Consider the following 20261-nt stretch of genomic DNA (forward strand, 5'->3'; position numbering starts at 1 on the left):
AAAATTAAGAAAATTAAGTTTTTCATTTAAAAAATAAAAACGAAAAACAAATAAAAAATTACAAACATGTATGGAACTAACATGGTAAATGCAACATTTGGTATGACGCAAGCCAATTTCCTATCTTCCTCAAGTTTATTGTCTTTGCAAGAAAGAGTCATAGCCATTACACATATGCGTTTGTTTGAATATCTGGCCATTCTCGCTACCAGTCCTCGCACGCGTATATTCGTCTGTGGGTGGGTGTTTGTCTGGCATTTGTTGTTGTCGTCTACACCATTGTTATGGTCAGAGACAAAAACATCTGATGTTCTCTCAATAGTCAATGGTAATGAGAATCAACACCATTGCAAAAAATACAACTCTTACAATGACCACTATGCCGTAGCTGATGGTAGTCGAAAAGTCGTTAATATTCTTGGAAACTAAAGAAATCGAAATGTTCCTTGATAACGAGATAATGGCGAAACAGTTATTGCAAATATACGTGCAGATGATGTAAGAGTAAAATGTAAGCAAGGTCTTGTCACTAACTGACTGAACAGCTGATTGCAATTGTATATTCTAAAAAATCGCTTCGGTGAAATATATTCGGAAAACAAAAAAAAATCTATAGAAAATTTTGTCAAAATTTTATTTCTATAGAAAATTTTGTCAAAATTTTATTTCTATAGCAAATTTTGTCAAAGTTTTTTTTCTATAGAAAATTTTGTCAAAATTTTATTTCTTTAGAAAATTTTGTCAAAATTTTATTTCTATAGAAAATTTTGTCAAAATTTTATTTCTATAGAAAATTTTGTCAAAATTTTATTTCTATAGAAAATTTTGTCAAAATTTTATTTCTATAGAAAATTTTGTCAAAATTTTATTTCTATAGAAAATTTTGTCAAAATTTTATTTCTATGGAAAATTTTGTCAAAATTTTATTTCTATAGAAAATTTTGTAAAATTTTATTTCTATAGAAAATTTTGTCAAAATTTTATTTCTATAGAAAATTTTGTCAAAATTTTATTTCTATAGAAAATTTGTTAAAATTTTATTTCTATAGAAAGTTTTGTCAAAATTTTATTTCTATAGAAAATTTCGTCAAAATTTTATTTCTATAGAAAATTTTGTCAAAATTTTATTTCTATAGAAAATTTTGTCAAAATTTTATTTCTATAGAAAATTTTGTCAACATTTTATTTCTATAGAAAATTTCGTCAAAATTTTATTTCTATAGAAAATTTTGTCAAAATTTTATTTCTATAGAAAATTTTGTCAAAATTTTATTTCTATAGAAAATTTTGTCAAAATTTTATTTCTATAGAAAATTTTGTTAAAATTTAATTTCTATAGAAAATTTGTTAAAATTTAACTTCTATAGAAATTTTTCTCAATATTTTATTTCTACAGAAAATTTTGTCAAAATTTTATTTCTATAGAAAATTTTATTTCTCTAGAAAGATTCTATAGAAAATTTTGACAACATTTTATTTCTATAGAAAATTTTGTCAACATTTTATTTCTATAGAAATAATTGTTAAAATTTAATTTCTATAGAAAATTTGTTCAAATTTGATTTCTATAGAAAATTTTCTCAATATTTCATTTCTACAGAAAATTTTATCAAATTTTATTTCTATAGAAAATTTTACTTCTATAGATAATTTTGTCGAAATTTTATTTCTCTACAAAATTTTCTCAATTTTATTTTTCTTGAAAATTTTGTCAAAATTTTATTTCTATAGAAAATTTTGTCAGAATTTTATTTTTATTGAAAAATTTGTTAAAATTTAATTTCTATAGAAAATTTGTTAAAATTTGATTTCTATAGAAAATTTTCTCAATATTTTATTTCTACAGAACATTTTGTCAACATTTTGTTTCTATAGAAAATATTTCTCAAAATTTTATTTCTATAGAAAATTTTCTCAAAATTTTATTTATATAGAAAATGTTGTCACAATTTTTATTTCTTTAGAAAAATTTTGGCAAAATTTTATTTCTACAGAAAATTTTTTCAAAAATTTATTTCTCTAGAAAATTTTGTAAAAATGTTATTTCTCTAGAAAATTTTGTAAAAATGTTATTTCTCTAGAAAATTTTGTCAAAATTTTAGTTCTATAGGAAAATTTGTTAAAATTTAATTTCTATAGAAAGTTTGTTAAAATTTGACTTCTATAGAAAATTTTCTCAATATTTTATTTCTACAGAAAATTTTGTCAAATTTTATTCCTATAGAAAAATTTTGTCACAATTTTACTTCTATAAACATTCGAAATTATATTTCTCTACAAAATTTTCACAATTTTATTTCTCTAGAAAATTTTGTCAACATTTTATTTCTATAGAAAATTTGTTAAAATTTCATTTCTATAGAAAATTTTCTCAATATTTTATTTATACAGAAAATGTTGTCAAATTTTATTTCTATAGCAAACTTTTGTTAAAATTTTACTTCTATAGAAAATTTTGTCGAAATTTTATTTTTCTACAAAATTTTCTCAATTTTATTTCTCTAGAAAATTTTGTTAAAATTTTATTTCTATAGAAAATTTTGTCAAAATTTTATTTCTATTGAAAAATTTGTTAAAAGTTAATTTCCAAAAAAGTTTGTTAAAATTTGACTTCTATAGAAAATTTTCTCAATATTTTATTTCTACAGAAAATTTTGTCAAATTTTATTTCTATAGAAAACTTTTGTCAAAATTTTACTTCTATAGAAAACTTTGTCATAACTTTATGCCTATAGAAAAATTTTGTCAAAACTTTATTTCGTGTTTTTTTTTATTGTTGGTTTGTACTGTAAAATCATATTTGTTGTTTTGATCTCAGCTTTAAAAATATTGCGTTGACCAAACTACTAGAGTAGCTTAACCAACAGAGGAAAGTAATGTTTGTCAAATTTATTTGGGCAAAGCCCTATAGACTGCAAGATGGTTGAATGGACGCACGTTTCGGAATTACCACATTCCGCATCCTCCACTTGCAGCAAAACTATCAACCAATTATCAGAATAAATTCAGGCAGTTCATTAAACCCAAAGTGAACCACACTTGAATCCTCCGAAGTAAGAGGAAGCACGCTCAAAATAAACCCAGCCAACTGCACTCAAATCGATGGCAAAGGAAAAGAGAGATGTTTGCATGAATTTATTTCGGCATAAGTCGGCTATCATAAACCTTTTTTCGGAGGGTTCAAATGTGGTTCACTTTGGGTTTAGCGAACTGCCTGAATTTATTCTGATAATTGGTTGATAGTTTTGCTGCAAGTAGAGGATGCTGATGAGGAATGTGGTAATTCCGATACGTGCGTCCATCCAACCATCTTGCAGTCTATAGGGCTTTGCCCAAATAAATTTGACAAACATTATTTTCCTCTGTTGGTTAAGCCAAAGATTATAGAATTGAGGAAGATGGGAGATTGGCTTGCGTCATACCAAATGTTGCATTTACCAGATTAGTTTAATACATGTTTGAAATATTTTAGTTCTTTTTCGTTTTTATTTTTTAAACGAAAAATTTAATTTTCTTAATGAAGCAATATTAAATTTTAGGCAACAACAAAAAAAATCAATTTTTCCCCTTTATGGAAATTTATTTCGTGCTCTTAATTTCTTTTTATTTGCATTTTAATGCTATGTCAATACTTGTCGTATACGCGTTTGGTTCGAGTATTAAACTAATGTGGTAAATGGTTTGATGTGCTTAGTAGCCAATCTCCTATCTTCTGTAATCTATAATCTTTGGGTTAAGCTACTCTAGTAGTTTGGTCAACGCAATGGTTTTAAAGCTGAGATCAAAACAATAGAATACTTTGCTTTAGCAACGACGAAACTTCGTATGACACACGAAGTAACTATCAAACAAAAGACAAACACAATCGTCGATCAGCTGATTGGTAGAAGTCAATGAATGCAGGCTGTGAGCGGCAAAGATTATAGATTACAGAAGATAGGAGATTGGCTACTGAGCACATCAAACCATTTACCACATTAGTTTAATACTCGAACCAAACGCGTATACGACAAGTATTGACATAGCATTAAAATGCAAATAAAAAGAAATTAAGAGCACGAAATAAATTTCCATAAAGGGGAAAAATTAATTTTTTTTGTTGTTGCCTAAAATTTAACATTGCTTCATTAAGAAAATTAAATTTTTCGTTTAAAAAATAAAAACGAAAAAGAACTAAAATATTTCAAACATGTATTAAACTAATCTGGTAAATGCAACATTTGGTATGACGCAAGCCAATCTCCCATCTTCCTCAATTCTATAATCTTTGGTGAGCGGGTCTGTGCTTTTTATTGTATGTGCCAACAATAAACAAAATAGGAATGGTGTGTATGTGTGTGTAGCATACTCTTATAGTTGAGAAAACGAAATAACTTCATCTACACAGAAATCGAAATTATAAAACGAATGGATTTGGAATTCCGATTACATTCGAATACTTCAAAACATTGTTTGGTTCTTGCTTTACTGGGTTCTATTTGTTTTGGTTCACAATGTCCAAGGTTTTTATTTCACTCGTTAGAGAAATGGACAATGAATTGTGTGGCGTGTGCTTGAAGTATTCGTTGCAGAGGTTTGATATGAACTATGGAAACCACCGTAGATAATGAACCTACATCGGCCACTTTCGTTTATGAAGTTGGTGGATAGAGAAATCACAAAAAGACAATGGCAATGACCTCATCCACTTGACAATAAATTACAAAATGGTAAGCACAACACTTTTACTAAATGAACTCGTTGGAATGCAAAAAAAAAAACATTGTAAAATATATCACACAAAAACGAAGCCGCCAACAGAATCCTATGGCAGACACTTAGACCAAACATTATTCACGTGAATACATCTTCCAAGTCGAAATCATTAGACCAACATCATCCCTTATAACATCATCATCATCATGTGCATTTTGTTTATGCTTTTGTTTCCATTAAGTGTTTCATCGTCTACACTCTATAGTCTCTGATGATGATGATGATGATGATCATCATCATCGTCGTCGTCGTAGTCCTCATCACTAACGTTTGTGATTCTTTGTCATGTGCCATTTTTTGTTTCCATTCAGGTGTTTGTTGATAGATGCCTCCTCGCCTCTGATTTATCCATGGTAGCAGTAACCATTGCAATAAATTTTAGGGATTCCATACTAGATAAATAGGGAATTAAAATCAATTTACTGCGATGGATCCATTAATTACGGGTGAATATCAATAGGTAGGAAAAAGAGAGCTTCCAAAAAACGTGATTTGGATACTCGAATTGTGATCGTTAATTAAGTTATATTAGATTATAAAGTTATTAAGTTATATCAGATTAGACCATACCATGGACCAACCATTGTGATTCCTCATAGTTGTTTCTTTCCTCTTTGCCATCTATCTTCCTCTGACAGGATCAGTCACATCTCACGGTTTTCGGTTTTCTATGCTTCCATCTAGAAGCCTTGATAAAGGCGAATATATCCTTCAGATTACAGTCCCGTAACTCAGTAATATCCTGAAAAAAAGGAACTCAGTATCTTGAAAAGATAATCCCGGACACTGGCACAGAAAGTGCTAATAGTCTTCCGTAGCCCCCGGGTCCAGACACCATCTACAAATGTCATCGATCATTATTCCAAGCATTACCATGTGCTTCCCAAGTGTGTTGTGTCCTGTTAGGTTAAAGTGGCAGCCCGATTAAGATTCAGGCTCACTTAGACTATTCAGTCCATTGTGATAATGTCCTATTATGATGCCTATTAACGGTCTCAAATCCTCTCTATGTGTCGCCATTAGAAATCCAGATCGAAATATTGCTCTAAGACCCCATAAAGTATATATATTCTGGGTCGTGGTGAAATTCTGAGTCGATCTGAGCATATCCGTCCGTCTGTTGAAATCGCGCTAACTTCCGAACGAAACAAGCTATCGACTTGAAACTTTGTACAAGTAGTTTTTATTGATGTAGGTCAGATGGTATTGCAAATGGGTCATATCGGTCCACTTTTACGTATAGCCCCCATATAAACGAACCCCCAAATTTGGCTTGCGAATCCTCTAAGAGAAGCAAACTTCATCCGATCCGGCTGAAATTTGGTACATGTTTTTAGTATATGGTCTCTAACAACCATGCAAAAATTGGTCCACATCGGTCCATAATTATATATAGCCCCCATACACTCAGAGAAGAGTGAACCCAATAGCGAGTTATTTTTAACTAACCAGTGTTAATATTGAACTTCGATGTCGCTAAAGAAGCATGTATCCATAGTAAGTTCAACATTTTCCTATACGTTAGTAATTTGTTTTAACTTTTGTCAAGTTCAAATTTAACTGTTCAGAAGTAAAAAAATTAACTAAATAATAAATTTTTTAAAAACGAAAAAATTAATGTTCCGGATTTCCTAGACCACCTGGTGACTTGGAGCAAGGATACATCAAGGGGGAAGATCCCCATTTCTACATGTCATATTATATTTAGTACAAACCACTTACTCTTCCGTAGTACAAATCCTTTAGAATCATTTATTAAATTTTATTTTTTATCATTTTATAAAATTTTACCTTTTGTCCGGACGGAGGATCGAACCGCGTACCATCAGTTTTCTAACTAAACACACTATCCACTGGGCCACTTAGCTCTTATACTCTTCAACAACCAAATGTGACTTTGTTTATTCTTTTCTTGCTTGGTTGCATCTATTCATTAACACACACAGTCAAGGGTGTCTATTTATAGAAACACCACACGAGCACATGTTTCGGAGACGAACTATTGTCTAGAAATAGATTCACTCAACGGTAGTTAGAATTGACATTCATCGTTAGTTTATTTATACTAAAAATGGAAATTTCGTGTCCAACTAGACTTCGTAATATTGCACAGTAAAAGTTCAGTAACGCTGAGAAACTTCTTCGTACGTTCGAGAAAATACGTATTCCCTATTATTATATTTACTTCAGTCCATTTACGAACTCATTGGGAGTTCTTAACCATTTTGCTGGTAATGGCCGTAAGTTCAATTTACTTTCACTGAGTTAATTTAGTTCATCAATAGTTAAATTTAACTAACTGTGAGTAAAATTTTGAACTACTCAATATTATGGAATTTACTTGTAGTTACGACGTTAAATTTTCTGATTGTATAAACCTATCACCAGATTTGACCTCCGAAGCCTCTTGGAAGACCAAAATTCATCTAATTCAGTTGAAATTTGGTACGTGGTGTTAATATATGGCCTCAAACACCCATGCCAAAATTGGCCCATATTGGTCCATAATTATATATAGGCCCTATATAAACCGATCCCCAGATTTGACCTCCGGAGCCTCTTTGAAGAGCAAAATTCATCCGATTCGCTTGAAATTTGGTACCTGAAGTTAGTATATGGTATCCAACAACAATTCAGGAATTGGTTCATATCAGTCCATAATTATATATAACCCCCATATAAACCGATCCCCAGATTTGACCTCCGGTGCCTTTTGGAGAAGCAAAAACTAAATTTAGAGTCAGTTTTAGGGGGGGCTGGGCAAAAATATGTAGACACTAAGTCTACATATTTTTGCCCAGCCCCCCCTAAAACATGTGAAGGCACCAACGACCCATATGCGATTTGAAGAATACGCATAAGTGGAACTATACAGAGATATAACACGAACATACCAAAGGCTTTAAACGGCCAACAACGGCAATGCGAACCAACTTTCACACTGTGGCAACTAAAATAAAAGGAACACCAGATTGCATTTTGCGGAAGAGGGCGGGGAGCGCCACAAATGCAAGGTGGGCCGAAAAATTCCCAAAGTGGTAAACTTCGGAGTTGAACTCTCATTGTCCCATGTCATGCCTCCCCCCTCAACACTCATTCAGCGATTAGACTACATTGAATTCTACCATTTGGTGGATGCTTTCTGGATGGTCGTAGACTCATCATCATAGCATTTCCATGAGTAGTGGGCCCAGAGAAAAAAAATTAAATATCCATGTGCCTGCCTGCATGCAAGCGCAGAAGCGAGAAAGGAAAAGTATTGTAAAGCTTTACTAATGGCGGCAGACAAACTCAATTAGACTGCAGGGAATTGAATCAAATGTGGAAAAAAATTGCAATAATTTTTTCTTTGCCTCATCACTTCGTTCTAGCCGTTTTCCATTTTAAGGTTACTTGTTGTTGGTGTAACCATTTTCATTGGTGTTGGTGCACTTTTCCAATATAGTGGTGGTTGAATGGATGATGGCTCCAGCCATCGAATTAAGAATTCCTAAATGTGATGCTGGATTTACTTTTATGTATGAAGAGTATTGACCCTGGATATTGAGGTGTGATGAGGGATTTCGATTTTTTTAAGCAATTCCATTTTTTTTTGTTGTAGTTATTTCCCATGGTACCCCATGGTCGTATGAAAACTGAAAGTAAAAGTCTTAGCTAGACGTCTGCTGGTCTTAAGGAAGATGGAGGGGGAGAAGAGGAGAAACCACCATTGGATGGGATGACAAACCTGTATGTCATTCCGTTTGACTTCACATCAAAATACTGGTCTCAGACTTCACAAAGTATAAAGATTCTTGATCGTAAAGAAATTCTGAGTCGATTTTGTGATGGTTTATCTGACTGTCCGTCCATCTTTCTTTTGAAATCGCGCTAATTTCCGAACGAATCAAAATACTGGTCTCAGACTTCACAAAGTATAAAGATTCTTGATCGTAAAGAAATTCTGAGTCGATTTTGTGATGGTTTATCTGACTGTCCGTCCATATTTCTGTTGAAATCGCGCTAATTTCCGAACGAAAAAAAAACGATAACTTTGAAACCAAATTGTTGCAGTTTATTGTGCGATTTCATCCATTTTGTTTTACGCTTAGGTACTTCAGCTTATATCCAGATCAAGGAGCTCCGCGACAAGGATGGGATGAGTGCAGAGTGATCTGGTGGTGAGTCGGGTAGATTTAGCTGGTTAAGCAAGAAGGTGACAAGAGTCATGTGGCCCTTGATTACACATGGGACACACGTCAGCTACTCTGCTGTGAATCACTGATAGGTAGGAATTGAGGCGGCTGCACTTGTCTGATCTTAGTTGATCTGTAAGCGTCGTTGGGCTTCTTCTGCGGGCTACGAGCAAACAAAACTGATATGGGACGTGAATAATGGTAGGAACTCTGAGATTCTAATGTCGATGCAAAGAGAGGATATGAGACCGTTAATGGGTATTATAACAGGACACAATACTCTAGGAAAACACATGGTAAGGATCTGTCTAACGAATGGTGTTTGGACCCTATGGCTGCGGAAGATTCGTTCCATTCACTGGGCTCTTATTTCTTTCAGACTACAACTGACTTGCGAGAATGCAGCCTAAGGAGTATTCCCGCTTTCACCCATGCCTCTGGGTGGAGGACCTAGGCAGTTCTGGAGGACATTTGAACATACGATGGGATTATGCCGACCGGAGTGGGACAGACACGAAGAGGAAGAGAAAAAGGGTTTTCAGGAAGCGCAATGCATCAGTGCCAGTGTCCAGCAATATCTTTCAGAAGAAAAAATATACTGGGTTCTTATTTCTTTCAGACTATGACCGACTTGCAAGAATGCAGCTTGAGGAGTATTCATTTCTATAGAATTTTTTTCAAAATTTTATTTCTATAGAAAATTTTGTCAAAATTTTATTTCTATAGAAAATTTTGTCAAAAATTTATTTCTATAGCAACATTTTGCCAAACTTTTATTTCTACAGCAAAATTTTGCCAATGTTTTATTTCTTTAGCAAAATTTTGTCAAAATTTTATTTCTATAGAAAATGTTTTCAAAATTTTATTTCTATATTAAATATTGTCAAAAATTTATTTCTATAGCAAAATTTTGTCAAATTTTCATTTCTACAGCAAAATTTTATCAAAGTTTTATTTCTTTAGCGAAATTTTGTCAAAACTTTGTTTCTAAAGAAAATTTTGTCAAAATTTTATTTCTATAGAAAATTTTGTCAAAATTTTATTTCCATAGAAAATAATAATCATTTGAAACGCTGGATCTTGCACTCTTTATTTCTATAGAATTTTTTTTTTTAATTTTATTTCTATAGAAAAATTTGTCAAACTTTTATTTAAATATAAAATTTTGTCACAATTTTATTTCTATAGAACATTTTGTCAAAATTTTATTTCTATAGAAAATTTTGTCAAAATTTTATTCTATAGCAAAATTTTCTTCAAAATTTTATTTCTATAGCAAAATGTTCTCAAAATTTTATTTCTATAGCAAAATGTTCTCAAAATTTTATTTCTATAGAAAATTTTGTCAAAAATTTATTTCTATAGCAAAATTTTTTCAAAATTTTATTTCTATAGAAAATTTTGTCGAAATTTTATTTCTTTAGCAAATTGTGTCAATATTTCATTTCTATAGAAAATTTTTTCAAAATTTTCGTTCCTTAGAAAATTTTGTCAAAATTTTATTTCTATAGAAAATTTTGTCAAAATTTTATTTCTATAGAAAATTTTGTCAAACTTTTATTTCTATAGAAAATTTTGTCAAAATTTTATTTCTATAGAAAATTTTTTCAAAATTTTATTTCTGTAGCAAAATTTTGTCAAACTTTTATTTCTACAGCAAAATTTTGTCAAAGTTTTATTTAAAAATTCTATTTCTATAGAAAATTTTGTCAAAATTTTATTTCCATAGAAAATTTTGTAAAAATTTTATTTCTATAGAAAATTTTATCAAAAATTTATTTGTATAGCAAAATTTTGTCAATTTTTTATTTCTGCAGCAAAATTTTGTCAAAGTTTTATTTCTATAGCAAAAATTTGTCAAAATTTTATTCTTATAGAAAAATTTGTCAAAATTTTATTCTTATAGAAAATGTTGTCAAAATTTTATTTCTATAGAAAATTTTGTCAAAAATTTATTTCTATAGACAAATTTTAACAATTTTTTATTTCTGCAGCAAAATTTTGTCAAAGTTTTATTTCTATAGCAAAATTTTGTCAAAATTTTATTTCTAGAGAAAATGTTGTCAAAATTTTATTTCTAAAGAAAATGTCAAAATTTTATTTCTGTAGAAATTTTGTCAAAAATTTATTTCTATAGCAAAATTTTGTCAAACTTTTATTTCTACAGCAAAATTTTGACAAATTTTTATTTCTCAAAATGTTTGTTTCTATAGAAAATTTTGTCAAAATTTTATTTCTATAGAAAATTTTGTCAAAATTTTATTTCTATAGAAAATTTTGTCAAAATTTTATTTCTATAGAAAATTTTGTCAAAAATTTATTTGTATAGCAAAATTTTGTCAAAATTTTATTTCTATAGAAAAAATTTGTCAAAATTTTATTCTTATAGAAAAATTTGTCAAAATTTTATTCTTATAGAAAATGTTGTCAAAATTTTATTTCTATAGAAAATTTTGTCAAAAATTTATTTCTATAGAAAATTTTGTCAAAAATTTATTTCTATAGAAAATTTTGTCAAAAATTTATTTCTATAGCAAAATTTTGTAAAATTTTTATTTCTGCAGCAAAATTTTGTCAAAATTTAATTTCTAAAGAAAATGTTGTCAAAATTTTATTTCTATAGAAAATTTTGGCAAAAATTTAGTTCTATAGCAAAATTTTGTCAAACTTTTATTTCTACAGCAAAATTTTGTCAAAGTCTTATTTCTGTAGAAAATTTTCTCAAAATTTTACTTCTATAGCAAAATTTTGTCAAAATGTTATTTCTATAGAAAAATTGTGTCAAATTTTTATTCCTATAGAACATTTTGTCAAAATTTTATTTCCAAATAAAATTTTGTCAAAATTTTATTTCTATTGAAAATTTTCTCAAAATTTTATTTCTATAGAAAATTTTGTCGAAATTTTATTTCTTCAGAAAATTGTGTCAGTATTTCATTTCTATAGAAAATTTTGTCAAAATTTTAGTTCCATAGAAAATTTTGTCAATATATAAAAAAAATTTTGTCAAAATTTTATTTCTAAAGAAAATGTCAAAATTTTATTTCTGTAGAAATTTTGTCAAAAATTTATTTCTATAGCAAAATTTTGTCAAACTTTTATTTCTACAGGAAAATTTTGCCAAAGTTTTATTTCTCAAAATGTTTGTTTCTATAGAAAATTTTGTCAATATTTTATTTCCATAGAAAATTTTGTCAAAATTTTATTTCTATAGAAAATTTTGTCAAAAATTTATTTTTATAGCAAAATTTTATCAAAATTTTATTTCTATAACAAAAATTTGTCAAAATTTTATTCTTATAGAAAAATTTGTCAAAATTTTATTCATATAAAAATGTTGTCAAAATTTTATTTCTATAGAAAATTTTGTCAAAAATTTATTTCTATAGCAAAATTTTGTAAAATTTTTATTTCTGCAGCAAAATTTTGTCAAAGTTTTATTTCTATAGAAAATTTTCTCAAAATTTTATTTCTAAAGCAAAAGTTTGTCAAAATGTTATTTCTATAGAAAAGTTGTGTCAAATTTTTATTTCTATAGAACATTTTGTCAAAATTTTATTTCCAAATAAAATTTTGTCAAAATTTTATTTCTATTTAAAATTTTGTCAAACTTTTATTTCTATAGAAAATTTTGTCAAAATTTTATTTCTATAGAAAATTTTTTCAAAATTTTATTTCTGTAGCAAAATTTTGTCAAACTTTTATTTCTACAGCAAAATTTTGTCAAAGTTTTATTTAAAAATTCTATTTCTATAGAAAATTTTGTCAAAATTTTATTTCCATAGAAAATTTTGTCAAAATTTTATTTCTATAGAAAATTTTATCAAAAATTTATTTGTATAGCAAAATTTTGTCAATTTTTTATTTCTGCAGCAAAATTTTGTCAAAGTTTTATTTCTATAGCAAAAATTTGTCAAAATTTTATTCTTATAGAAAAATTTGTCAAAATTTTATTCTTATAGAAAATGTTGTCAAAATTTTATTTCTATAGAAAATTTTGTCAAAAATTTATTTCTATAGACAAATTTTAACAAATTTTTATTTCTGCAGCAAAATTTTGTCAAAGTTTTATTTCTATAGCAAAATTTTGTCAAAATTTTATTTCTAGAGAAAATGTTGTCAAAATTTTATTTCTAAAGAAAATGTCAAAATTTTATTTCTGTAGAAATTTTGTCAAAAATTTATTTCTATAGCAAAATTTTGTCAAACTTTTATTTCTACAGCAAAATTTTGACAAATTTTTATTTCTCAAAATGTTTGTTTCTATAGAAAATTTTGTCAAAATTTTATTTCCATAGAAAATTTTGTCAAAATTTTATTTCTATAGAAAATTTTGTCAAAATTTTATTTCTATAGAAAATTTTGTCAAAAATTTATTTGTATAGCAAAATTTTGTCAAAATTTTATTTCTATAGAAAAATTTTGTAAAATTTTTATTTCTGCAGCAAAATTTTGTCAAAATTTAATTTCTAAAGAAAATGTTGTCAAAATTTTATTTCTATAGAAAATTTTGACAAAAATTTAGTTCTATAGCAAAATTTTGTCAAACTTTTATTTCTACAGCAAAATTTTGTCAAAGTCTTATTTCTGTAGAAAATTTTCTCAAAATTTTACTTCTATAGCAAAATTTTGTCAAAATGTTATTTCTATAGAAAAATTGTGTCAAATTTTTATTCCTATAGAACATTTTGTCAAAATTTTATTTCCAAATAAAATTTTGTCAAAATTTTATTTCTATTGAAAATTTTCTCAAAATTTTATTTCTATAGAAAATTTTGTCGAAATTTTATTTCTTCAGAAAATTGTGTCAGTATTTCATTTCTATAGAAAATTTTGTCAAAATTTTAGTTCCATAGAAAATTTTGTCAATATATAAAAAAAATTTTGTCAAAATTTTATTTCTAAAGAAAATGTCAAAATTTTATTTCTGTAGAAATTTTGTCAAAAATTTATTTCTATAGCAAAATTTTGTCAAACTTTTATTTCTACAGCAAAATTTTGCCAAAGTTTTATTTCTCAAAATGTTTGTTTCTATAGAAAATTTTGTCAATATTTTATTTCCATAGAAAATTTTGTCAAAATTTTATTTCTATAGAAAATTTTGTCAAAAATTTATTTTTATAGCAAAATTTTATCAAAATTTTATTTCTATAACAAAAATTTGTCAAAATTTTATTCTTATAGAAAAATTTGTCAAAATTTTATTCATATAAAAATGTTGTCAAAATTTTATTTCTATAGAAAATTTTGTCAAAAATTTATTTCTATAGCAAAATTTTGTAAAATTTTTATTTCTGCAGCAAAATTTTGTCAAAGTTTTATTTCTATAGAAAATTTTCTCAAAATTTTATTTCTAAAGCAAAAGTTTGTCAAAATGTTATTTCTATAGAAAAGTTGTGTCAAATTTTTATTTCTATAGAACATTTTGTCAAAATTTTATTTCCAAATAAAATTTTGTCAAAATTTTATTTCTATTTAAAATTTTCTGAAAATTTTATTTCTATAGAAAATTTTGTCGAAATTTTATTTCTTTGGAAAATTTTGTCAGTATTTTATTTCTATTGAAAATTTTGTCAAAATTTTATTTCCATAGAAAATTTTGTCAAAATGTTATTTTTGTAGAAAAAGTTCGTCAAAATTTTATTTCTACACAGAGAATACAGATTGGTTGTGACAATCGAATTTATTGCCAACCTCCTTTTGGCAGTTGTACCAACTACCAGTTGGCAGTTGTGTCACCCGACTGATTCGGTCGACACAACTGATACCACATATGCTGTTGGTTGGGTCTGCCGACGATATTGGTTGTGACTACCTTCATCATTCGGTTGTGTTGTCCAACCTAAATAATACTCATGACCGAATTAAAAATATATTTAAAATCAATTACTTCACAGTAAAATGTTATATTTTATTTTATTTACATATATGTATAGTGGTACAATTAAATCTATATGTATGTAATTAGTAGATACACATTTTTGCCTAGAATCTCTACTTATTGCATCAAAATGTATCCACACCCAGATTCTTAGAGCAAAAAAAAATTTTTGACGGTGTAGCAAGATTGCCGCAATCCTCTTATTTTCTCGGACATTATGTACTTGACTTCGACAGCATCAAAAATATATTGTCATTTTTTATGGATATCAATAATTGAATATTCGTGGTGTGAACAAATTGATAAAATAGTGCAGATTTAGTAAGATTTTCCACATCGAACTGCTTTCGTACCTGAAATGTAGCTTCTTAAAATCTAGGACTTTATCGCTGGTTAATCAGAGTTGAATGGGTCACTATCGTAGGGAAATTAAGAAATAAAATTAGAAAGTTACGGCGTATAGGTATCACTGCTATAGTTTATATGTTACAACTAATTCCAAAACTTACCCACAATATCATATCACATCAATAGTGGTCCACAGCTATTACCAGATTCAAAACGGCAGTTTCAATGAAAAGTTAAAAACCACAGCTAATATTGTCGTTCCTATCCTACATACAATATATATGCGTTTCTTTTTTAAGCCAATTTGAAGCCTACAAAAATAGACCTTCCTTTAATAGTAAATAATTTGTTAAAATAAAAATGACATTTGAGAATTCATCAACCGGCATTCGGCTGAGAATACCAAATATCAGTTAGAACTACTAAATGACAGTTACGAAATTTATTTAAGGTAGGTCATATCTATCGAATTCAAATAATTTGTTTTTAAAAGAGAGGCAATTAGTTGCTACAACTATTTGTTTGCAATTACAAACGAAAATCTTTTGAAATTATAATCAAATGATATTAAAGACAGACAAACGCTTGTGATTGAAGGAAACTGATATTCAATTCTGAGTGTACAATTTTCGTTAGTACAACTGATTTCCAAACAATTTGTTTTCTGTGTGTATAGAAAATTTTGTCAAAATTTTATTTCCATAGAAAATTCTGTCAAAATTTTGTATCTATAGAAAACTTTTATCAAAATCTTATTTCTATAGAGAATTTTGTCAAAATTTGATTTCTATTGAAAATTTTGTCAAAATTTTATTTATTTAGAAAAAATGTGAAATACCTCTTAATTGGAATTCTTAATCAAGAATTCTACCAATCTACCAACCAGTAAAAAATATTCTATTTTTGGTAGAATTCTACCAATTGTGACAACCGTATCTGTAAGTGAAATAAAAAATTGATGGATGCTCTTAAAAAGAAATGTTTGTGGAACAACTTCCTATTTTTTGTTTGTTGGGTATCACAATGGTCTGAATAGGTTCATGAAATGGAATATTTTCATTTTGCTTAAAGGAACCTTTAGATACTGCCATCTAGAGGAATAGGGTCAAATCGTTTTAAGTATTTTAATAACACCAAAGCTATTTCTCTGAAAAGTTGGTCTACACTACATACGATAATCACAACAACAAAAACGCCAACTGCAACAAATTCCATAGACCTCTTTAAGTTTTGCAGTAAAAGTGGTTGGCAAACAAAAGTTCTCGCATATGGCTACGATACAGTGTGCAGGGTGGTTGTTGGTTGTGTGGCCCCATTAATGGCATGGAAAAAAACGAAAAACCTGGGGTAAAGTGGAAAAAAGCGTCATTGAACAACAACAACCACGGCAAAAAAGAAAATAACAACAATCGGGCAACAGACTAGACAGACAATCTGTAGAGAAGGTCTTCAACCAACCAACATCACTTACCCCTCAACCCCTAGCACAAAGTCCATGCAATCATGCAAGCATTCAGTGTCAAAGACAACGTAAGCGTCATTGCACACGGCTAACGTCACTGTCTACGTAGTTTACCAGACAGCAAATAAATCTCAATGTAAGGGCTTTCTTACTCACGAAAATGGTTTGGTTTTTTTTTGTCAAACATGATTGTCGTCTGACATGGATAAGAGCTTGTTTGTCGGGAAAATGTTTACGCATTGAGGCATGTTTTAAATGGCTGTGAGCCACTGTGATGCAATGGTTAGCATGTCCGCCTTGCATACAAAGGATCATGGATTCAATCCTTGTTTCGACCAAACACCAAAAAAGTTTCTCATTGATGGATTATTTCCTCTCAGTAATGCTGGTGACTTTTCTGAGTGTTTCAAGTATTCTCGAAATAGTGTTTGGACTCCCCTATAAAAAGCTAAACATATAATCGGGCAGCACTCATTGATAAGATAGAAGTTCACCACAATGTGGTATCACAATGGCCTAATATTCTAAGTGAGACGTAAATATCGGGCTGCCACTATACCCAAAGATTGGATCATCTTTGGATCCAATTTTCACGATATTGATAGCGCGAAAGAGAGGTTCTCCTATCCCGAAATATAAAAGGCAACCTTCGTACTCCATGGGCATATATACTATATCGGATCTAAGACCCATACTTTAATGCGTTACAAAAAGAATGACGAAGTTAAGAAGTAAAACCCCTCCCCTTCTAGGCTATGGGGCGTGGGTATAAAAATGAAATATTTTTAGGAAACGGAAAATGTTACTCGCTAAAAATGGCCATTAAAGATAAATAAACTTTCCGGTCTTCAATATTTGCCTTGGTTAACAAAAACTCAACTAACCTATGGCAATTTTATGGCCATTTCGCTAGCAAGGGCTATGACAAAAGCTCCTGAAAGCTCTCGTTACAATTCAAGGACATTTTTTGTGGTATTTTTCGTGGTGATATGGAGGATATTTTATAGTGAAAATTCATAATAATCGCTATAGATTTTTTTTGTTTTTTGGAAAACAGTGTATGTGTATAGGCTAAGATTTATTTTAAAGGTGGTGCCACAATTGGTGGAATTCTACCAAAAATTGTAGATTTTTTACTGTTTGATAGATTGGTAGAAATTTTCTATAGAAATAAAATTTTGACAAAATTTTCTACAGATAGAAAATTTAGACACATTTTCTACAGAAATAAAAATTTGAGAAAATCTTCTATAGAAAAAAAAAATTGATTACATTTTCTATAAAAATAAAATTTTGACAAAAAATTTTCTATAGGAATAAAATTTTGACAAAAATCTCTATAGAAAAAAAATATTGACAAATTTTTCTATAAAAATAAAATTTTGACAAAATTTTCTATAGAAAAAACATTTTGAAACAAAAAATTCAATAGAAATAAAATTTTACAAAATTTTTCTATAGAAATAAAAATTTGCAAATATTTTCTATAGAAATAAAATTTTGCTATAGAAATAAAACTTTGACAAAATTTTGCTGTAGAAATAAAAGTTTGACAAAAATTTTGCTACAGAAATAATTTATTGACAAAATTTTCTATAGAAATAAAATTTTGACAAAATTTTCTATAGAAATACATTTTGACAACATTTTCTATAGACAGAAAATTTAACAAAATTTTCTATAGACAGAAAATTTAACAAAATTTTCTATAGACAGAAAATTTAACAAAATTTTCTATAGACAGAAAATTTAACAAAATTTTCTATAGAAATAAAAGTTTGGCAAAATTTTCTATACAAATAAAATTTGGAGAAAATCTTCTATAGAAATTTTTCTATAAAAATAAAATGTTGACAAAATTTTCTGGAGAAATAAAATTTTGACAAAGTTTTCTATAGAAAAATCATTTTGAAACAAAAAATTCAATAGAAATACAATTTTGCAAAAAATTTCTATAGAAGTAAAATTTTAAAATTTTGCAAAAATTTTCTATAAAAATAAAATTTTGCAAAAATTTTCTATAGAAACAAAATTTTGCAAAAATTTTCTATAGAATAAAAATTTTGCAAAAATTTTCTATAGAAATAAAATTTTGCAAAAATTTTCTATAGAAATAAAATTTTGCAAAAATTTTCCATAGAAATTTTGCTATAGAAATAAAACTTTGACAAAATTTTGTTGTAGAAATAAAAGGAAATTTTTGTGGTATTTTTCGTGGTGATATCGAGGATATTTTATAGTGAAAATTCATAATAATCGCTATAGATTTTTTTTTGGAAAACAGTGCATGTGTATAGGCTAAGATTTATTTTAAAGGTGGTGCCACAATCGGTGGAATTTTACCAGAAAATTGTAGATTTTTTACTGTTTGATAGATTCAATTCTAGGACATTTTTTGTGGTATTTTTCGTGGGGATATGGAGGATATTTTATAGTGAAAATTCATAATAATCGCTATAGATTTTTTTTGGCAAATAGTGTATGTGTATAGGCTAAGATTTATTTTAAAGGTGGTGCCACAATTGGTGGAATTCTACCAAAAATTGTAGATTTTTTACTGTTTCATAGATTGGTAGAAATTTTCTATAGAAATAAAATGTTGACAAAATTTTCTATAGATAGAAAATTTAACAAAATTTTCTATAGAAATAAAAGTTTGGTAAAATTTTCTGTAGAAATAAAATTTTGAGAAAATCTTCTATAGAAAATTTTCTATAGAAATAAAATTTTGACTACTTTTTTATAGAAATAAAATTTTGACAAAAATTTTTCTATAGAAATAAAATTTTGACAAAATTCTCTATAGAAAAAAAATATTGACAAATTTTTCTATAAAAATAAAATATTGACAAATTTTTCTACAAAAATAAAATTTTGACAAAATTTTCTATAGAAAAACATTTTGAAACAAAAAATTCAATAGAAATAAAATTTTGCAAAAATTTTGCTATAGAAATAAAACTTTGAAAAAATGTTGCTGTAGAAATAAAAGTTTTACAAAAATTTTGCTACAGAAATAATTTTTTGACAAAATTTTCTACAGAAATAAAATTTTGACAAAATTTTCTATAGAAATACAATTTTGACAACATTTTCTATAGACAGAAAATTATGACAAAATTTTCTATAGACAGTAAATTTAACAACATTTTCTATAGAAATAAAAGTTTGGCAAAATTTTCTATAGAAATAAAATTTTGAGAAAATCTTCTATAGAAATAAAATTTTGACTACATTTTCTATAGAAATAAAATTTTAACTAAATTTTCTATAATATAAAATTTTGAGAAAATCTTCTATAGAAATAAAATTTTGGGAAAATCTTCTATAGAAATGTTTCTATAAAACTAAAATGTTGACAAATTTTCTGGAGAAATAATATTTTGACAAAATTTTCTATAGAAATAAAATTTTGACAAAATTTTCTATAGAAACAAAATTTTGAAAACATTTTCTATAGACAGAAAATTTTGACAAAATTTTCTGTAGACAGAAAATTTAACAAAATTTTGTATAGAAGTAAAAGTTTAGCAAAATTTTCTATAGAAATAAAATTTGGACAACATTTTCTATAAAAATAAAATTTTGAGAAAATCTTCTATAGAAATTTTTCGATAAAAATAAAATTTTGACAAAATTT

General features: G+C 27.4%; 2 long non-coding RNA genes across 2 annotated transcripts in view; one reads left to right on the forward strand and one right to left on the reverse strand.

Moving 5' to 3' along the window:
* Positions 1-20261, forward strand: part of LOC142233188 (uncharacterized) — a 320063-nt gene that overhangs the window by 14589 nt on the left and 285213 nt on the right. The gene's annotated exons all lie outside the window — the stretch shown is intronic.
* LOC142233180 (uncharacterized) lies at positions 14907-16239 on the reverse strand. Its single transcript, XR_012721344.1, has 3 exons — positions 15998-16239; positions 15321-15470; positions 14907-15226 (listed from the first exon to the last, which is right to left on the reverse strand). It is a non-coding gene; the product is annotated as an uncharacterized LOC142233180 (long non-coding RNA).

Source organism: Haematobia irritans, chromosome 4, assembly GCF_050003625.1.
Source record: "Haematobia irritans isolate KBUSLIRL chromosome 4, ASM5000362v1, whole genome shotgun sequence".
NCBI classification, from domain to species: Eukaryota; Metazoa; Arthropoda; class Insecta; order Diptera; family Muscidae; genus Haematobia; species Haematobia irritans.